The following is a 19,397-nucleotide window of genomic DNA, read 5'->3' on the forward strand; positions in this document are numbered from 1 at the left end:
CAGGGGTCTCAGCCAAGAACTCAGAGGGCAGAGAGAAAATTATTTTTTCCTCCTCTACTATATTTTTTCCTGTAGAGATTAGGGTCTGCCTGGCGACGCTTCCATCTAATAATTTATCCTATAAATATCTATAAATAAATATGCACTGTGGGTCCACCCTGTGCAGGACTCTGTGTGAGGAGAAAGAGAGAGAGTCCTTCCCAGAGACGGCCGGGGGTAGGGCTGGGGGGGAGGCGGTCAACCCTCATCCAACAACCGTGTCTCACTGGTGACACATGGACCGTCTACTCTTCCTAGAAACGCACCCTTGTCTCTCATTCTGATACTAATTTCTCATTTTAATGCTTTCTTCTCTGCAGTCATCCTCTGTGTGGGTTTTTTTTTTTTTTTTTCCCAGTCTTCTAATGTTACCTAGAGCCAGACATCCTGGAATGTGAAGTCAAGTGGGCCTTAGAAAGCATCACTATGAACAAAGCTAGTGGAGGTGATGGAATTCCAGTTGAGCTATTTCAAATCCTGAAAGATGATGCTGTGAATGCGCTGTACTCAATATGCCAGCAAATTTGGAAAACTCAGCAGTGGCCACAGGACTGGAAAAGGCCAGTTTTCATTCCAATCCAAAAGAAAGGCAATGCCAAAGAATGCTCAAACTACCACACAATTGCACTCATCTCACATGCTAGTAAAGTAATGCTCAAAATTCTCCAAGCCAGGCTTCAGCAGTATGTGAACCATGAACTTCCAGATGTTCAAGCTGGTTTTAGAAAAGGCAGAGAAACCAGAGATCAAATTGCCAACATCTGCTGGATCATCGAAAAACCAAGAGAGTTCCAGAAAAACATCTATTTCTGCTTTATTGACTATGCCAAAGCCTTTGACAGTGTGGATCACAATAAACTGTGGACAATTCTGAAAGAGATGGGAATATCAGACCACCTGACCTGCCTCTTGAGAAACCTATATGCAGGTCAGGAAGCAACAGTTAGAACTGGACATAGAATAGCACACTGGCTCCAAATAGGAAAAGGAGTATGTCAAGGCTGTATATTGTCACCCTGCTTATTTAATTTCTATGCAGAGTACATCATGAGAAATGCTGGACTGGAAGAAGCACAAGCTGGAATCAAGATTGCTGGGAGAAATATCAATAATCTCAGATATGCAGATGACACCACCTTTATGGCAGAAAGTGAAGAGGAACTAAAAAGCCTCTTGATGAGAGTGAAAGAGGAGAGTGAAAAAGTTGGCTTAAAGCTCAACATTCAGAAAACGAAGATCATGGCATCTGGTCCCATCACTTCATGGCGAATAGATGGGTAAACAGTGTCAGACTTTATTTTTGGGGGCCCCAGAATCACTGCAGATGCTGATTGCAGCCATGAAATTAAAAGACGCTTACTCCTTGGAAGGAAAGTTATGATCAACCTAGATACCATATTCAAAAACAGAGACATTACCTTGCCAACAAAGGTCCGTCTAGTCAAGGCTATGGTTTTTCCAGTGGTCATGTATGGATGCGAGAGTTGGACTGTGAAGAAAGCTGAGTGCTGAAGAATTGATGCTTTTGAACTGTGGTGTTGGAGAAGACTCTTGAGAGTCCCTTGGACTGCAAGGAGATCCAACCAGTCCATTCTAAAGGAGATCAGTCCTGGGTGTTCATTGGAGGGACGATGCTAAAGCTGAAACTCCAATACTTTGGCCACCTGATGCGAAGAGTTGACTCATTGGAAAAGACTCTGATGCTGGGAGGGATTGGGGGCAGAGGGAGAAGGGGACGACAGAGGATGAGATGGGTGGATGGCATCACCGACTCGATGGACATGAGTTTGAGTGAACTCCAGGAGTTGGTGATGGACAGGGAGGCCTGGCATGCTGTGGTCCATGGGATCGCAAAGAGTCAGACACGACTGAACGACTGAACTGAACTGAACTGAACGTTACTGAGGCTTTCCACAGCTATGTCAAAGATCTCTCTTGGTAAATGTCACACTGTACTTTAACATATGTGGGTTATTCTCAAATATCTTTTGATAGTGATTTCTAACACAATTCCACAGTGATAATAGAATACTCTGTATGATTCCAATACCTTTAGACCATGAAATTTCACACCTTGCTTTATGTCCCTGGGTATGACCCAGTGTGTCCTAGTTTACAGTCTATGGGAACTTGAATAGAATTTGTATCCTGCTCTTCTGTGAAAATCGTATGCATCTTAATTATGCTGAATTGGTTCAAAGTGCTTTCCTACTGTCCTTCTAGTTTTCTGTCTATTCACTCTTAATTTTTGAGTGCTTGATATTGAAACTTCAACTAAAGATCTTAATTTATCTACTTAAAAATTGTAATATAGAGTGGAACTCTATGTAACTTTGTCCTGTATTTTCCAAGTCTCCTGTAAAGATATTATCATACATTCATAATTTAAAAACTAGATAGAAAAAAAATTTAAAAAAATGAATCCCTGGAATGTCTTACATCTTGACTGTGGGGTTGATTACACACTTACGTACATTTGCCAGAACCCATTAGTTGTACCCTGGCAATGGCTGCATTTTATCGTATGTAAATAACATGTCAGTACGTTGTCTTTTTTTACAATAAATTTTTGAGGGACTTGCCTGGTGGTCCAGTGGTTAAGACTCTGTGCTTCCACTGAAGGGAAATGATCTCTGATTGGGGAACTGAGATCCCACATGCCACTTGGCAAGACCAAAAAATAAAGTTAAAAAATAAATGCATTTTGGAGCAGTGTCAAAAACTTCACCACTTGGGTATCTGTGGACTCTGAAAGAAAGCCCACTTGTTGGAAAGAGCGGCGGATGTAAGCACTGTTGTCGGGAGAGGAAGGTCCGTGGGCCCCCACGGGAGCAGACAGCTATCGCCACAGAGAGCGGGTTTCCGGGTGACACATACAGTCCTAGCGTGCTGCCAGGGGAGGCACGGCTTCAGGGGAGGAAAGAATGGAGAGTGGAAAGGAGGGGGCCGCTCTGGTTAGACCTGGTGGCCAGAGGTGGTGATGCTGGAGCACAGACCTGCATGAAGGAGGACGGGTCATGGGAACACCCTGGGAGACTGGAGTGTCCCAGCAGGTGAGGGGGTGGGGTGCTGGGGGTGCTCATTGGTCCCCACGGGGGCTAATTTACGTGGGTCACTGAGGGGCTCAGAGAGGCTAATGCCACTGAGAGACTTTTATCACCTGCCTTTCTACCAGGAAGGGGCAAGTCATGCAGGGCCACTGGTAGGGGCGGGGGTTCCAGGGCTCCGGAGGGAGGGGCAAGTCTAGCTGGCCCTTCACTGGGGTCTCCACAGGAGAGGATGAACGGTTCAGCGCTGGCTGGTTTGAGTAACTCCCCAGGCTTTGGGCTCTAGCGCCTGGAACCTGGCCCTGGGATGACCGAGGGCAGCCGAAGAAGAGGCTTGGCACGGGAGGGCTGACCTGGGAGGCTCAGAGATGCTTGTAGGTGAGTGCTTTGGGCTTCCCCAAGGGCTCAGCGGGCAAAGAACCTGCCTGAAATGCAGGAGGCTCAGGAGAGGAGGGCTCAATCCCTGGGTGGGGAAGACCCCTTGGAGAAGGAAATGCCAAGGCACTCCAGAATTCTTGCCTGGGGAATCCCAAGGACAGAGGAGCCTGGTGGCCTACAGTCCATGGGGTAGCCAAGAGTTGGACAGGACTGAGCGACTGAACACACACACAGTTACCTGTAAAACGCAGGCAGCCCTCGGTGGGGCAGTCTGTGAGCAAGCCCTCCCCCACGAAGGTCAAAGCTCTCAAGAGACAGAAAACAACAGATAACACAGACGGGGAGGAGGCTCCGTCCAGGGATGACGGATGGATTCAAACACTGACTACACAGATGTCCACCTCTCAAGGAGAACGCTCTCCAAGTACAAGGGGAAACGAGGTATGTGGCACCCCTCCGTCCCCCACCCAGAGGGTGACCCCTGAGACATGGTGATCCCTCCAGTCACAAATATTAAGTTTCTACTGTATGCTGGACCACCACGCTGATGAAACCACACCACACCTGTAGCCAAATCATGGAACCTTCCAGTCTCCCCAGCTCCAGCTGCAGTTTCCATGGCAACAGCCTCAGCCAATCAGCGTCGGAGGAGCCCAGGTTGCCTGATGGGACTTTCAGCCCGGTTCTAGGGCCGGAGGAATCATGGTAAACTCTCCAGGCTGCTGGCTGGACAGCACTGCGTGTTAAATTGGGAAAGAGTGTAGCAGAACGGCGGTGGGGGAGACGGGAAGGGATGGCCGCGCTGGCTCTGCAGACCTTTTTAAAGGAGCTGCTGAGCTACCACAAGCCCCGGCGGTATGAACGTCCTCATCACTCGCTCACAGACTCAGTCAAAAAACACCACCAGAGTCCCACTACGTGCCAGGCACTCTTGCTGGCATAGCGACTGGAAAGGGAAACAGGAACAGGCACCTTATGAAACTGTTTTCATGACAATTGCTTATTACTTAGGGTTTCTCTGAATGCAGGAGCTTGTCATCTGTTATCAGTGTATCTCCATCATGTGTTATGTCCACACCTAATATACATTTAGTAACATGTTGATAGAGACGTTAATAAATAAATACAGTCTGCTGCTAAGTCACTTCAGTCGTGTCCGACTCTGTGTGACCCCATAGATGACAGCCCACCAGGCTCCGCCGTCCCTGGGATTCTCCAGGCAAGAACACTGGAGTGGGTTGCCATTTCCTTCTCCAATGCATGAAAGTGAAAAGTGAAAGTGAAGTTGCTCAGTCATGTCCGACTCTTTGCGACTCCATGGACTACAACCTACCAGGCTCCTCCGTCCATGGGATTTTCCAGGCAAGAATACTGGAGTGGGGTGCCATTGCCTTCTCCGAAATACAGTCTACATGTTGCTGAAATGAAATTAAAAGACGTTTGCTCCTTGGAAGGAAAGCTATGGCAAACCTAGACAGTGTATTACAAAGCAGAAACATCATATTTTCTACAAAAGTCCAAATAGTCAAAGCTATGGTTTTTCCAGTAGTCATACATGGATGTGAGAGTTGGGCCATAAAGAAGGCTGAGCGCTGAAGAATTGATGCTTTTGAACTGTGGTGTTGGAGAAGACTGTAGAGAGTCCCCTGGACAGCAAGGAGATCCGACCAGTCAAACTTAAAGGAAATCAACCCTGAATATTCATTGGAAGGACTGATGCTGAAGCTGAAACTGAAACTCCAGTACTTTGGCCACCTGCTGCGAAGAGCCGACTTACCAGAAAAGACCCTGATGCTGGGAAAGATTGAAGGTGGGAGGAGAAGGGGACGACGGAGGATGAGATAGTTGGATGGCATCACCCACTCAGTGGACATGAACTCGAGCAAACTCTGGCCGACAGTGGAGGACAGAGAAGCCTGGTGGGCTACGGTCCACGGGGTCGCAGAGTTGGACACAGCTGAGCATGCACGCATCCAGTGCTGCTTTTTTCTCCTTCACACCCTCCAAACACAACAAAGTCCTGAACTGTCTTCCTGCACTGTGTCTCCTAAGTGAGAGCACACTGTCCATCTTTCCACCTTCTCTGTTGGCCTCCCAGCCTCCTTGCTGCTGCTGCTGCTGCTGCTAAGTCGCTTCAGTCGTGTCCGACTCTGTGCAACCCCATGTATGGCAGCCCACCAGGCTCCACCCTCCCTGGGATTCTCCAGGCAAGAACACTGGAGCGGGTTGCCATTTCCTTCTCCAATGCACGAAAAGTGAAAAGTGAAAGTGAAGTCGCTCAGTCGTGTCTGAATCTATGCGACCTGGTAGACAGCAGCCTACCAGGCTCCTCTGTCCATGGGATTTTCCAGGCAAGAGTACTGGAGTGGGGTGCCATTGCCTTCTCCGCCCACCCTCCTTACATGTTCTCAAAGGAAAATTTGCCTGTTTTGCTCCCTGAAAAAAAAAAAAAAAAACACACCCATGGATTCGCTCTGGTCACAGGGAAGGACCACGCCACAGCATATCCTTCAGGCAGTGGTGGCTCCGCCTGTCAGTGTGGAAGGAATTCAGGGATGACACCAGAGAGACGGCACGTATGGCCCACATCCTTTTAAAGGCTATTTGTATTTATTTATTTGGCTGTACCGGGTCTCGGTTGCATCACTCAGGATCTCTCGGTTGTGGCACATGAGATCCAGGACCCTGACCGGAGACTGAAAGTGGGCCCCCTGCCCTGGGGACGTGGAGCCACCAGGGACGTCCTGGGGACCACATCCTTAGGATGCAGCGGCGTTGCTTTCACGGTGATGATGCAATCCTGCTTTAAAAAAATTGTTTTAAAATTATAGGATAATTACTTTACAAGGTTGTGTGGGTTTCTGCCAGACATCCACATGAATCGCCCACAGGTATACATGTGTCTGCTCCCTCCTGAACCCCCTCCCCAACCCCACCCCACTCCTCTAGGTTGTCACAGAGCACCGGCTTTGGGTTCCCTGCATCTTACAGCAAATTCCTACTGACTCTCTCTTTTACATATGGTCATGTATATGTTTCAATGCTCCTTTCTCAAATTGTTGCACCCTCTCCTTCCCCTGACAAATGGATAAGGAGGCTGTAGTACATATACACAGTGGAGTATTACTCGGCTATAAAAGGAACACATTTGAGTCAGTTCTAAGGAGGTGGATGAACCTAGAGCTATTATACAGAATGAAGGAAGCCAGAAAGAGATAGACACATACTGTATGTTAACACATACACACGGAATCTAGAAAGTTGGTGCCAACGATCCTATGCGCAGGGCAGCAAAGGGCCACAGGCAGCCCTACCTTTTACAGATGGTGAGCGATACCCACGAACGTGTCTGCACATACGCACAGAGTCAGCTCAAGGGTAACCCAGCTCAAGTTCTTCTGGCTGCTGCACAGTGACATGTGGGATGCAGCTCAGGTGCTCAGCGCAGCGAACATTAGCTGAGCACTTCCTGTGTGCCAGGCACAGCGACAGGTATTCACCACCATGGGCCACTGCCTTAAACGATCAGAGGAATGAGATTGGGTGCCCTAAAACTAGAAGGACTTTTGTTTAAGCCTGTTCCAGAGGTTACTATCTGCCAAAAAGACGGTTAACCTGATGCCATTTTCTCTATTGGAAACGGGTGTCTCCAAGTCATTAGCTGTGTTGAGCTGCTTTCAAGAAAACCATTAAATCCTCTTGATCCATGGCAAAGTATGTGGAGCTTGGGCATTTAAGTCTCGAATTAGGAGAACCTTTGGAGGTGGAAGCTGACCAGCTGACCCCTCCACCGCAGTATGTGAGGCCCGCTGAAATACAGTGAGATAACCGAGATGCTCACTCTCAGTTGTAACTGAGACACGAAACTGAGAGAGTCAGTGCAATTGCAAGTCCCTGAGTTTGTGATCATTTGTTACACAGCAAAAGATAACCAATACACCAACTGACTGAGCAGATGAACAGTTCCTTAAAAAAGAGGCGTTTCTTTGGTCCACAGTTAGGGTCACCGTTAGATAAAAGAATTGAAACAATTTGCTGACAACTGCACTTGATTCAAATACCAGTGGCAAAAAAAAAAAAAAAATCTAGTTTTAGAAGCCAATAGGCTAAGGAGGGGCTTCCCTGGAGGTTCAGAGGTAACAAATCCACCCGCCGATGCAGGAAGCGCAGGCAATGCGGGTTTGGTCCCTGGGTCAGGAAGGTCCCCTGGAGAAGGAAACAGCAACCCGCTCCAGTATTCTTTCCTGGAGAAGCCCACGGACAGAGGAGCCTGGCGGGCTACAGTCTACGGGTCGCAAAGAGCAGATACGACAGAGTGACTAAGCAACAGTGCTAAGAAGGAGACTTGTTGTGATTGCAATCCTCTTCCAAAGAATTTACTCAAAAGACTGAAAGAAAATGAACTCCAGAGAGATGCCGTCCTTTTTAAAGAAGCTTATGTATCCTTGTAGCTTATTATGTATCTGGCTGCCTCAGGTTTTAGCTGCAGCATGAAGAATGTTTAGCTGGAGCTTGTGGGTTCCTTAGTCGTGGAAGTTGGGCTTAGTCGCTCAGGACATGTGGGACCTCAGTTTCCCGACCAGGGATCGAACCTGCATCCCCAGCCTTGCAAAGGGAAAGTGAAAGTTGCTCTGTTGTGTCCCACTCTTTGCAACCCCATGGACTGTACACTGCATGGAATTCTCCAGGCCAGAATACTGGAGTGGGTAGCCTCTTCCCTCTCCAGGGGATCCTCCCAACCCAGGGATCGAACCCAGGTCTCCCGCATTGCAGGCGGATTCTTCACCAGCTGAGCTACCAGGGAAGCCCATCTGCCTTGCAAGGGGGATTCTTAATCACTGGGCCACCTGGAAAGTCCCCAGAGACTCTGTCTTACATCAGAATCTATTTTGTCACAAGTTCCTGGTGGCCCAGACGGTGAAGAATCTGCCTGCAGTGCAGAAGACACGGGTTCTATTCCTGGGTTGGAAAGATCCCCTGGAGGAGGGCATGGCAACCCACTCCAGTATTCTTGCCTGGAACCCCATGGACAGAGGAGCCTTCGGGCTACAGTCCATGGGGTCGCAAAGAGTCAGACACGCCTGAGAGACCCTTTTCCGCAGGCAAGTGGCACTCTGAGGAGGACCATGGAGAAAACCACCTCGTCCAGCATCCAGCCCTGGGCGGAACATTGCGGGTGCATCCCTGTTGCAGTGCTTCTCTCTGGGAAAGGAAGGGCGACTGTTTTACTGGGGACAAAGAGCTGCATTTTCATCCATTCATTTACTACAAAGCAGACAGTGTGAGTCCAGAGCTTGGAGAGTCCCTGCCCCCAAGGCTCCTTCTGCTCCTTTACAGCACCCTCCCCTTCTCCATGCTGGCTGCAGTTTCCATGGCAACAGCGCAAGTCCCCGCTTCTGATGCAAAAGCCCCGTAAATGCTCCAGAGGGGAAACACAGCTGCTGATGCCAAGCCCACTAGGATGGTGCGAGGAGAACACTCTTAAAGTTGCAGATGTCACACCAGCAGTTCAAGCACATTTAAAAGAAAAAATACTTTATTGTGGTAACTATATATATCCCTGGTGGCTCAGATGATAAAGAATCTGCCTGCAGTGCAGGAGATCCAGGTTCAGTCCCTGGGTGGGGAAGATGCCCTGGAGCAGGGAATGAGAATCCACTCCAGTAGTCTTGCCTGGAGGATCCCATGGACAGAGGAGCTACAGTCCCTGGGGTCGCAGAGAGTCAGACACGACTGAGTACATTCAGACTGTTTTGAAAAGAACGCCACCATCCATCCCCAGGACGTTTCCGTCTTCCCAAATTCTGGGCCCAGCTGCCCGCCCCGGACACCCTCCATTGGGTCTCTGTGAACTGACTCATCTGGGTGCTTCGTATGCTCGGGATCACATGAGATTTGTCCTTTTGTGACTGCCTTATTTCACTTAGCTAAGTCCTCAGTGTCTGTAAGGCACCTCAGATTCCCTTCCTTCTTAAGGCCGAAATAATATTCCATCTTTTGACCTCCTACTTTTGCAATCCAGTCCCCTATGATGAAAAGGACATCTTTTTTTTTGGTGTTAGTTCTAGAAGGTCTGGTAGGTCTTCACAGAACCGTTTGGCTTCATCTTCTTTGGCATTAGTGGCTGGGGCACCGACTTGGGTTACCTGCGGCTGAATGGTTTGCCTCGGAAACAACCTGAGATCCTTCTGTCGTTTTTGCGTTGCACCCAAGTACTGAATTTCGGACTCCTCTGTTGATCATGAAAGGCTACTCCATTTCTTCTAAGGGTTTCTCGCCCACAGCAGTAGATATAATGGACATCTGAATTACATTTGGACGCAACCGAGCGACTGAACAACAACAATTTTTCACCATATGTGTACACTGTGATTTTTAAAACTTTAATTAAAATTTTTAAATTAAATGTTTTAAAAATTTCATGTTGGGGTATAGCCCATTCACAGTGTTGTGACAGTTTCAGGTGAGCAGGTGAGGGTCTCAGCCACACATACACACGTATCCATCCTCCCCCAAGCTCCCCTCCCATCCAGGCTGCCTCATGACACGGGGCAGAGTTCCCTGTGCTCACAGTCGGTCCTTGTTGGTTCTCCGTTTTCTACACTCTGCTTTGCTTATCCGTTCATCTGTCAATGGCCGTGGGGTTGCGCCCACGTCCTGGCTGTTGTGAATCATCCTGCTGTGAACACAGGTGAGATCCCGCTTTCAATTCTGAAGTGAATGGCTGGATCACATGGTACTTCTGTGCTTGGTACTTTTTTGAGGACCCTCCATACTGCTTTCCACAACAGCCGCACCACTGAGCGTGCCTGTCAAAAGTCGTCCTGAGGCATCTCTGATGCCCTTCGAAGGCTTCCCGAGCCTTTGCAGGTAGGCAGAAAGATGGCCCTGGACCTTCCGCAGACTCTCAGTTTTCAGCCCAGTAGTGGCTGCAGGAGCCGGTCTGCCTCCCACCATCTATAATTCACTCATTTGCTCATTTGTTTATACACTCATCCCCTCCCAGTATTTACCGAGTGTCTACAGTCTGCTTGGCACTGGGAGTAAAATGATGAGAGGAAAAAAAAGACCCAGCCTCCACTTTCATGGCGCTCAGAATACACTAATTCAGTCCCTCCCAAGGGTCCACTTTGCGTCTGGCACTTTGCTGAGGGTTAGAGGATTTGGTGGTGAGCAAACCACACCATGTCTCAAGGTGACTCAAATGTGTATTGTGGGTTAGACGTTAATTACGCAAACCACGCAAGGAGATGAAACCAGTCGACCCTAAAGGAAATCAGTTCTGAACATTCATTGGAAGGACTGATGCTGAAGCTGAGGCGCCAATACTTCGGCCACCTGATGTGAAGAGCCGACTCATTGGAAAAGACCCTGATGCTGGGAAAGACTGAGGGCAGGAGGAGAAGGGGACAACAGAGGATGAGATGGTTGGATGGCATCACCGACTCAATGAAGTCAAACCTGAATTTGAAAAAACTCAAGGATGTCGTGAAGGACAGAGGAGCCTGGGATACTGCAGTCCATGGGGTCAAAAAGAGCCCAACAAGACTTAGCGACTAAATGACCGTCAGTGGCTAAGGCTCTCACTCCCGATGCAGGGGGGCGGGGCTGGATCCCTGGCAGGGAACTAGATCTCCAATGCCACAACTAAGAGTTCACGTGCCATGCCACATGCCACAGCTAAGACCTGGCCAGCCAAGAAAACAAATAATTTAAAAGAGTAAAGTGTTGTATATAATAATCATATCTGATACTTCGGTCACCTGATGCTAAGAGCCGACTCATTAGAAAATAGCCTGATGCTGGGAAAGATTGAGGGCAGGAGGAGAAGGGGACGACAGAGGATGAGATGGTTGGATGGCATCACCAACTCCATGGACGTGAGTTTGAGCAAGCTCCCGGAGGTGGTGAAAGACAGGGAAGCCTGGCGTGCTGCAGTCCATGGGGTCGCAAAGACTGAGCAACTGAACACCACCATAGCAGCAGGAAACACGGCATCTCCTTAGCAGGATCAGACCCTGGGGAGACGGTGCCAAAGAATAACTGAACAGCAAGCCCCGGTTCCGTGGAGCTTAACTTCAGTAAGGCGGAGACTTAAAAACAGAGAGACAAACCTGTCAGGATGTACCTGATTCCGAGAGAGGAGAAATGCAGTTCAACCTGGCTTAGACAGAGTGAAATCTCTTAGACCTACAGCCTGGACACGCCAGCAAGAGAGCAGGCTTCCTGCGGTTTTGCACACTTGGTCACTATGTATTAGGATTTGTAATAACTGTGCATCCTAATTTTTAAATTTAATGCTTTATTGCTGTCAACAATAACCAAGACGTGGAAACAATCTAAATGTCCCTCGGCAGATGAATGGATGAAGAAGATGTGGTTGGTTCTTGTCGTTCAGTCACTCAGTCGTGTCCGGCTGTTTGTGACCCCATGGACTGCAGCACGCCAGTCTCCTCTGTCTTCCACTATCTCCTGGAGTTTACTCAAATTCATGTCCATCGAGTTGGTGACGCCATCCAACCATCTCGTCCTCGGTCATCCCCTTCTCCTCCTGCCCTCAATCTCCCCCAGCATCAGGGTCTCTCCCAGTGAGTCAGCTCTTCACATCAGGTGGCCAAAGGACTGGAGCTTCAGCTTCAGCTACGGTCCTTCCAATGAATATTCATATACAAAGGAATACTATTCAGCCATGAAAAAGGATGAAATAATGCCATTTGCGGCAACATGACTGGATCCAGAGATTATCATCCTAAGTGAAGTCAGCCAGACGGAGAAAGACCAAATACGTACCACTTGCATGTGGAATCTAAACCACAACACAGACGAACATATTTACAAAACAGAAATAGACTCACAGACATGAAAGCAACGATGGCTACCAAAGGGGAAAGGGAGGACGGGTGCATTAGGAGTCTGGGGTTAGCAGATACCAAGTACGCTGTGCAAAACGGAAACGACAGGGACCTACTGTCTGGCACACGGAACTACAGTCAATATCCTGTACTAAACCACAATGGAATAGAGTCTGAGAAAAGAATACACACACTGAATATGTGACTGAATTGCTTTGCTGCACACCTGAAACCAGCGTGCCTTTGTAAATCAACTTCAATCAAAAAATCAACCTTCAGGTCCCACATTTGAAAAAGAAATCTCAGTGAACAGACACATCCTTCATGTGTGACTCCCTTAAAGCTTCTTCATCTCTCTCCTTGCAGAGGGCTCCCCGAGGGCCTGCGTGCCAGGGCGCCGGGCTCACATGGATGCCGAGACAGAGCGGGAAGGAAGAGCGATGCCTGTGACACCCAGCCTGGGAGACCTCACAGCCCTGCTGTGATCTGCAGGCTGCTCAGCTCAGCCCACTTGTCCTGCGCGGGGACCACACAGGCGCCTGAGGACCAAGAGGCTGGGGCCACCTCGGGGCCGGCTTCCCGCTCACCCAGAGCCCAGTTTACTAAAACCAAAAACCACCTCCACGCTGACCTGTGTGTCCAGCCTGGACCTTCCACCTGAATCCTGGCCTCCTTGACACCTCTCTGCCGTGTGGGCAAACTGATGTACATCCTAAGCTAACGTGTCCCCGGACAAAACCTCAGTCTCTTTCTACATCTGCTCCTCACCCCCAGCCTTCTTGTCCTCTAGTCACGGCTCCAGAAAAGGGCAAGTGTCAATCACTCAGTCGTGTCTGACTCTCTGCGACCCCATGGACTGTAGCCCGCAGGCTCCTCTGTCCATGGGATTCTCCAGGCAAGAATGCTGGAGTGGGTTGCCGTGCCCTCCTCCAGGGGATCTTGCCAGCCCAGGGATCAAACCTGAGTCTCCTGCATTGCAGGCAGATTCTCTACCGTCTGAGCCACCAGGGAAGCCCGTGCACGGCATCAGCCTCCACACAAAAACCCAAACTCAAAACAGAAAGACTCGAAATGGAAGCCATTCCTTTCCTTCTTTTTTAAACATTATTTTCCACCATGGTTGATCCCAGGAGACTGGATACAGCTCCAGGCGCCACAGGAGGCCCTGTTCTTTGTCCCTATGTGTAATAGTTTGCACCTGCTAACCCCAGCCTCCCCCTCCATCCTTCCCAAACCTGCTCCTTGGAAACCACAAGTCTGACCTCTGTGTTTGTGAGTCGGCTCCTGCTTTGTAGATAAGCTCGCTTGCGCCATATTTTAGATCCCACATATCAGTGACATCCCGTGGTGTTTGTTTTTCTCTTGTGGACCTGCTTCATTTAGCACGGTCATCTTGTGGTCCGTCCATGTGGCTGCAGAAGACACCATTTCCTTTTTAAATGTCTGATCAGTATTTCGCGCACACACACACACGACATCCTCTTTATCCATTCATCTGTTGATGGACACGGGTTGCTTCCATGTTTTGGTTATTGTGAACAGCGCTATGAACATTGGGATGCGTGTAGCTCGTTGAATTATAGTTCAGTCCACATATGTGCCCAGTAGCGGGACTGCTGGATCCTACAGTGATTCTGTCTTTGGTTTTCTGAGGAACCTCCATACTGTTCTCTGGAGTGGCTGCCTGAATTCACATTCCCAGCACAGTGTAGGAGGGCTCCCTATGCTGTTCAGCAGAGACTGGGACAACACTGTAGACCAACCACACGTCCGTGAAAACAGAAGCCATCCTCCATTCTTCTCATCCTGGCCACACCACGTGCCCGTGTCTCCGCCAACACAAATCCACGAGCTTCAGCTCAGCCTTCAAGACACGACAGGATTCTCTCTGTTTGCCTCCACCTTGGTCCGGGGGCCACCGTCTCCCCCTGGCATACTGTGACATCCTGAGGGCTGGGGTCTTTCCAGTTCCTCAGACAGTCTGTCCTCCCTGAAGCAAGCCCCAGACCGTCTGCAGACATGTCCCACCACGTCAGCCCGCCCCCCAACTCAGCCTCGTTCAGCGGCCCCGAGACTCAGAGGCTGAGAGGTGCCCACAGGCTCGCTGGCATCCCAGCCCCGTCTGCCTGCCACCACAGAACCTGCGTTCCCCGGCTCCCAACCCTCCCCACTCTGCTCCCTGTCGTCCCCTCAAAACTTCTTCTGCCTTCAAACTGGAGTTTTGTCTTTCCTCGTAATCCCTGTGACTGGTTCTTTCTCAATCTTCACATCTCAGCTCAAAGATCACATTCTCAAAGCAGAGCTGGGAGCGGGATGAGGTTGGCTTAAAGAGGCAGTAAAAACCTCATCACTGGGGACTTCCCTGGCGGTCCAGTGGTTAAGACCTGTGCTTCCAATGCAGGGGGCATAAATTCAACCCCTGGTTGGGGAACTAAGATCCTGCAGGCCATGTGGCCAAAGAAAGAGTAAAAATTGAAAAAATCCACCCATGGTGGAGGGAAATAATTTTAAAAAGCCAAAAACCACACCACCAAGATAAATATTATTTTAACACTCTATTTTAAAAAACCAAAATGAATACCAAAAAAAAAAAGAAGAACAAAATATCAAAAATTTAAAGTCCAGTGTGTCCTGAACCATACTGAAGCTTGAGATATAGGGAAAATGAGAGCCCCTCTAAATATGTTTTTATGTAATTTCTTTAATGACTAATATTTCCTGAATATTGAGAAGTAGGCAAGTTAAAACTGACAACAATATCTTATGGTTAAATATTTTAATTATACAAAAGAGAAAAAAACAACATGATTATAATTCTGCTTTCCTGGCTCTAATAGAAGCAAACTGATCAATAAGACTTTCCTTTCTTATTATTTTGGCACCGTGCAGCATGTGGCATCTTGGCTCCCTGACTGGAGACTCATACGCCTTTGGTGTGTGTGAGTGTGTGTTGTTCTGTCCCGTACATCACAGGGTGTTTGTTTTAGCAGCATCTTCGGGCCTCTATGCACTAGATGCTAACTCATGCTCCTTAAGGGCATTCCTGATGGCTCAGCGGTGAAGAATCTGTCTGCCAATACAGGTATATACAAGTTCGATCCCTGGGTCGGGAAGATCCCCTGGAGAAAGAAATGGCTGTCCACTCCATTCCTGCCTGGAGAATCCCATGGACGGAGGAGCCTGGAGGGCTGCAGTCCACGGGGTCGCAAAGAGTCGGACACAACTTAGCGACTTAACAACATATCTTAAGTTGTGGTCATCAAAATATTTCCAAAGGCATCCTGGAGAAGCAAAATCTCCCCCACTCCTGGTTGAAAATCACTGCTGGAGCCTCACCTCCTGGAAGAGGGTCAGCCATGACTGTGGGGGTAAAATGAATGGTTGGATAGGCAGATGGATGAGTGGATGGATGACTTAAGGAAACAGTGTCTCTGGGGCTCACAGGAGACCTGTGATATGGAAGTCTACACGCATCCGAGGGTGCAGGTCAACTGCAGCAAAGAACAGGTCCAGCGAGGCTGCTGAAGGCCCACTGTACAGCACAGGGAAATACAGAAGGTGCAATCTGTTTGTTAGTACATGTATTGTCAGTCACTCAGTCGTGTCCGACTCTTTGCAACCCCGTGGACTGTAGCTTGCTAGGCTCCTCTGTCCATGGGATTCTCCAGGCAAGAATACTGGGGTGGGTTGCCATTTCCTTCGCCAGGGGATCTTCCCCACCCAGGTATTGAACCCATGGCTCTTGCATTGGCAGATGTATTCTTTACCACTGAGCCACCTGGGAAACCCAGAAGACATATATTAATCTTAAAAGCACATTCCGATACACATTAGGTGCAAACAAGCAGTGTTTGACTGCACTCAGAGGAGGTACCTAGAATAGTCAAATCCACAGGGTCTTCCTTCAGTACACTGGTAGGTGCCAGGGCCGGGGGTGCAGCTGGAAAGGGGGACTTGGTGTTTAATGCGGACAGAGTTTTCCTTTAGGAAGCTGAAACATTCCGGAGATGATGGTGAGGGTTGCACATCAAGGTGAAGCTACTTGCTGTGCTGAACTGCACGGTTAAATACAGTTAAAATAGTAGGTTTTATATGATGTGACTTTTGACCACAACACAACACACACACACACACCCAGGCCTGTGGGGACGTTCCTCGGGCCTGAGTCCTCCGCAGACCGGTTGGTTCTGTCGTCCACTGCTGAGGGCTGTTCTCCCTGCAGACCTCTGACCCGGAGGCCGAGGCTTGTTGCCATGGGAACGGCACAGGCAGGAGGGATGGGAGCTGGGCGCGGAGTCGGGCGCGGGCGGGGCTCCAGGGAGGGGCGTGTGGGCTCAGGAACATCTCGGCACCTTCGCGAGGTGACAGGAGGGTGCGGAGAGAACAAACCGCGCTTGACGCCCGCACCCACTCGCTCTGCGCCTTGAGGAACGTTTCCTCCTTACAAGGCAATCTCTGTTGGACTCTGGGGAAGACTTGTCCTCTCAGTAACTGCTCACAAATGGAGTTTTTTGGGGGGAGCGTTACTCAAAACACGGATATCTAATGGAGAGAGGGACGAATGTCAGCTCCCCGGTAGAAGGATGAAAATAGGACGGGGTGTGACCGTTGAGGACCGGCTTGGGAGCACAGCTGAACGCTGAGTCCTTGCAGTGAACCATGCAATGTGGGGTGATCCTAGGATGACCACATGCCCCGCACTGAGGCTCTTCACAGACACAGGTGCCCGATGGGTCTGGGCTTCTTCTGCGGCCTGCAGGCACCTGCGGCACGGATTTTATTTTTCACTGAAAGCTTTTATAACTTGCAGCTTCTTACGATGCGAGGGTACAGATTATACATCACTTATTTTGTACTTCACTTATTTTACTTAATTGCCTCATAAATGTCTCTGCAGTGGCCACAAGGTAGGCAGGAGTGCTCTGGTGAGTCCCACAGGTGGAACTGCTCCATGGAAGGGCAAACCTGTTTTATGGGCAGAAGACCTTAATGGACATTTCTCCAAAGAAGACATACAGATGGCCAGCAGGCATATAAAAAGACACTCAACGTCACTAATTATCAGAGAAATGCAAATCAAAATCACAATGAAGTATCAACCTCACACAACTCAGAATGGCCATCATTAAAAAGATTCCGTTCAGTTCAGTTCAGTTCAGTTCAGTCGCTCAGTCGTGTCCGACTCTTTGCAACCCCATGAACCACAGCACGCCAGGCCTCCCTTGTCCATCACCAGCTCCCAGAGTTTACCCAAACTCATGTCCATTAAGTCGGTGATGCCATCCAACCATCTCATCCTCTGTCATCCCCTTCTCCTGCCCTCAATCTTCCCCAGCATCAGGGTCTTTTCAAATGTGTCAGCTCTTCCCATCAGGTGGCCTAAGTACTGGAGTTTCAGTTTCAACATCAGGCCTTCCAATGAACACCCAGGACTGATCTTTACATGGACTGGTTGGATCTCCTTGCAGTCCAAGGGACTCTCAAGAGTCTTCTCCAACACCACAGTACAAAAGCATCAATTCTTCAGTGTTCAGCTTTCTTCACAGTCCAACTCTCACATCCATACGTGACCACTGGAAAAACCATAGCCTTGACTAGATGGACCTTTGTTGGCAAAGTAATGTCTCTGCTTTTTCATATGCTGTCTAGGTTGGTCATAACTTTCCTTCCAAGGAGTGTCTTTTAATTTTATGGCTGCAATCACCATCTGCAGTGATTTTGGAGCCCCCCCAAATAAAGTCAGCCACTGTTTCCACTGTTTCCCCATCTATTTGCTATGAAGTGATGGGACTGGATGCCATGATCTTAGTTTTCTGAATGTTGAGCTTTAAGCCAACTTTTTCACTCTCCTCTTTCACTTTCATCAAGAGGCTCTTTAGTTCTTCTTCACTTTCTGCCATAAAGGTGGTATCATCTGCATATCTGAGGTTATTGATATTTCTCCCACAATATTGATTCCAGCTTGTGCTTCCTCCAGCCCAGCATTTCTCATGATGTACTCTGCATATAAGTTAAATAAGCAGGGTGACAATATACAGCCTTGACGTACCCCTTTTCCTATTTGGAATCAGTCCATTACAAATAATAAACGCTGGAGAGGATGTGGAACAAAGGGAGCCCTCCTCCATTGCTGATGGGAATGTAAACTGGCACAGCCACTATGGAGAAGAACACGGAGGTTCCTCAGAAAACTAAAACCGGAACTACCATATGATTCAGCGATCCCACTCTTGGGCACATATCTGGAGAAAACTCTAATTTGAAAAGATACATGCAGCCCAGCGTTCACTGCATCAGCCGTCACAATAGCCAAGACATGCAAGCAATTTTAATGTCCATCAACAGAAGAATGGATAAAGAAGATATGGCACATATTCACAATGGAATATTATTCAGCTGTAGGAAAGAAGGAATGAAATAATGCCATTTGCACCAACATGGATGGACCTGGAGACTGTCATGCTGGGTGAAGTAAGTCAGACCGAGAAAAACAAATACCACCCAGTATCACTGATATGTGGAATGTAAAATATGGCAGAAGTGAGCTTATCTACAGAACAGAAACAGGCTCACTGACGCAGAGAACAGTCTGCGGGCGGGCACGTGGGAGGGATGGGCCAGAGTTTGGGACTGGCGGAGGCAAACTGTTACACAGAGAAGGGTGGACAACACGGTCCGACCGTAGAGCACAGGGAGCTGTACTCAATATTCCACGATAAACCATAATGGAAAAGATCAGGAAAGAGAGAATGCCTGTACACACATGTGACCCTCTGCTGTGCAGCAGAGACTGGCACCACACTGTAAAAAACCATACTTCAATTAAAAATAAAATAAAAAAAAAAAGATGACCATATTTTAGACTTTAACACATTGCCGGAAAAGCTCACCAGGGTGGATGTGTCCACCGCCACAGGTAGAAAGGAGCCTGATCTCCTGGCAGTCCAAGGGACTCTCGAGAGGCTTATCCAGCACCACAGTTCGAAAGCAGTTCTTCGAACTGTGATAACTGTTCTTTGAACAGCTCTTCGTCGTGATATCAATTCCCTTGACTACCACGTCTGCTGGAGTGAATTTAACC

This window comes from Bos mutus, chromosome 18 (genome assembly GCF_027580195.1).
Source record: "Bos mutus isolate GX-2022 chromosome 18, NWIPB_WYAK_1.1, whole genome shotgun sequence".
NCBI classification, from domain to species: domain Eukaryota; kingdom Metazoa; phylum Chordata; class Mammalia; order Artiodactyla; family Bovidae; genus Bos; species Bos mutus.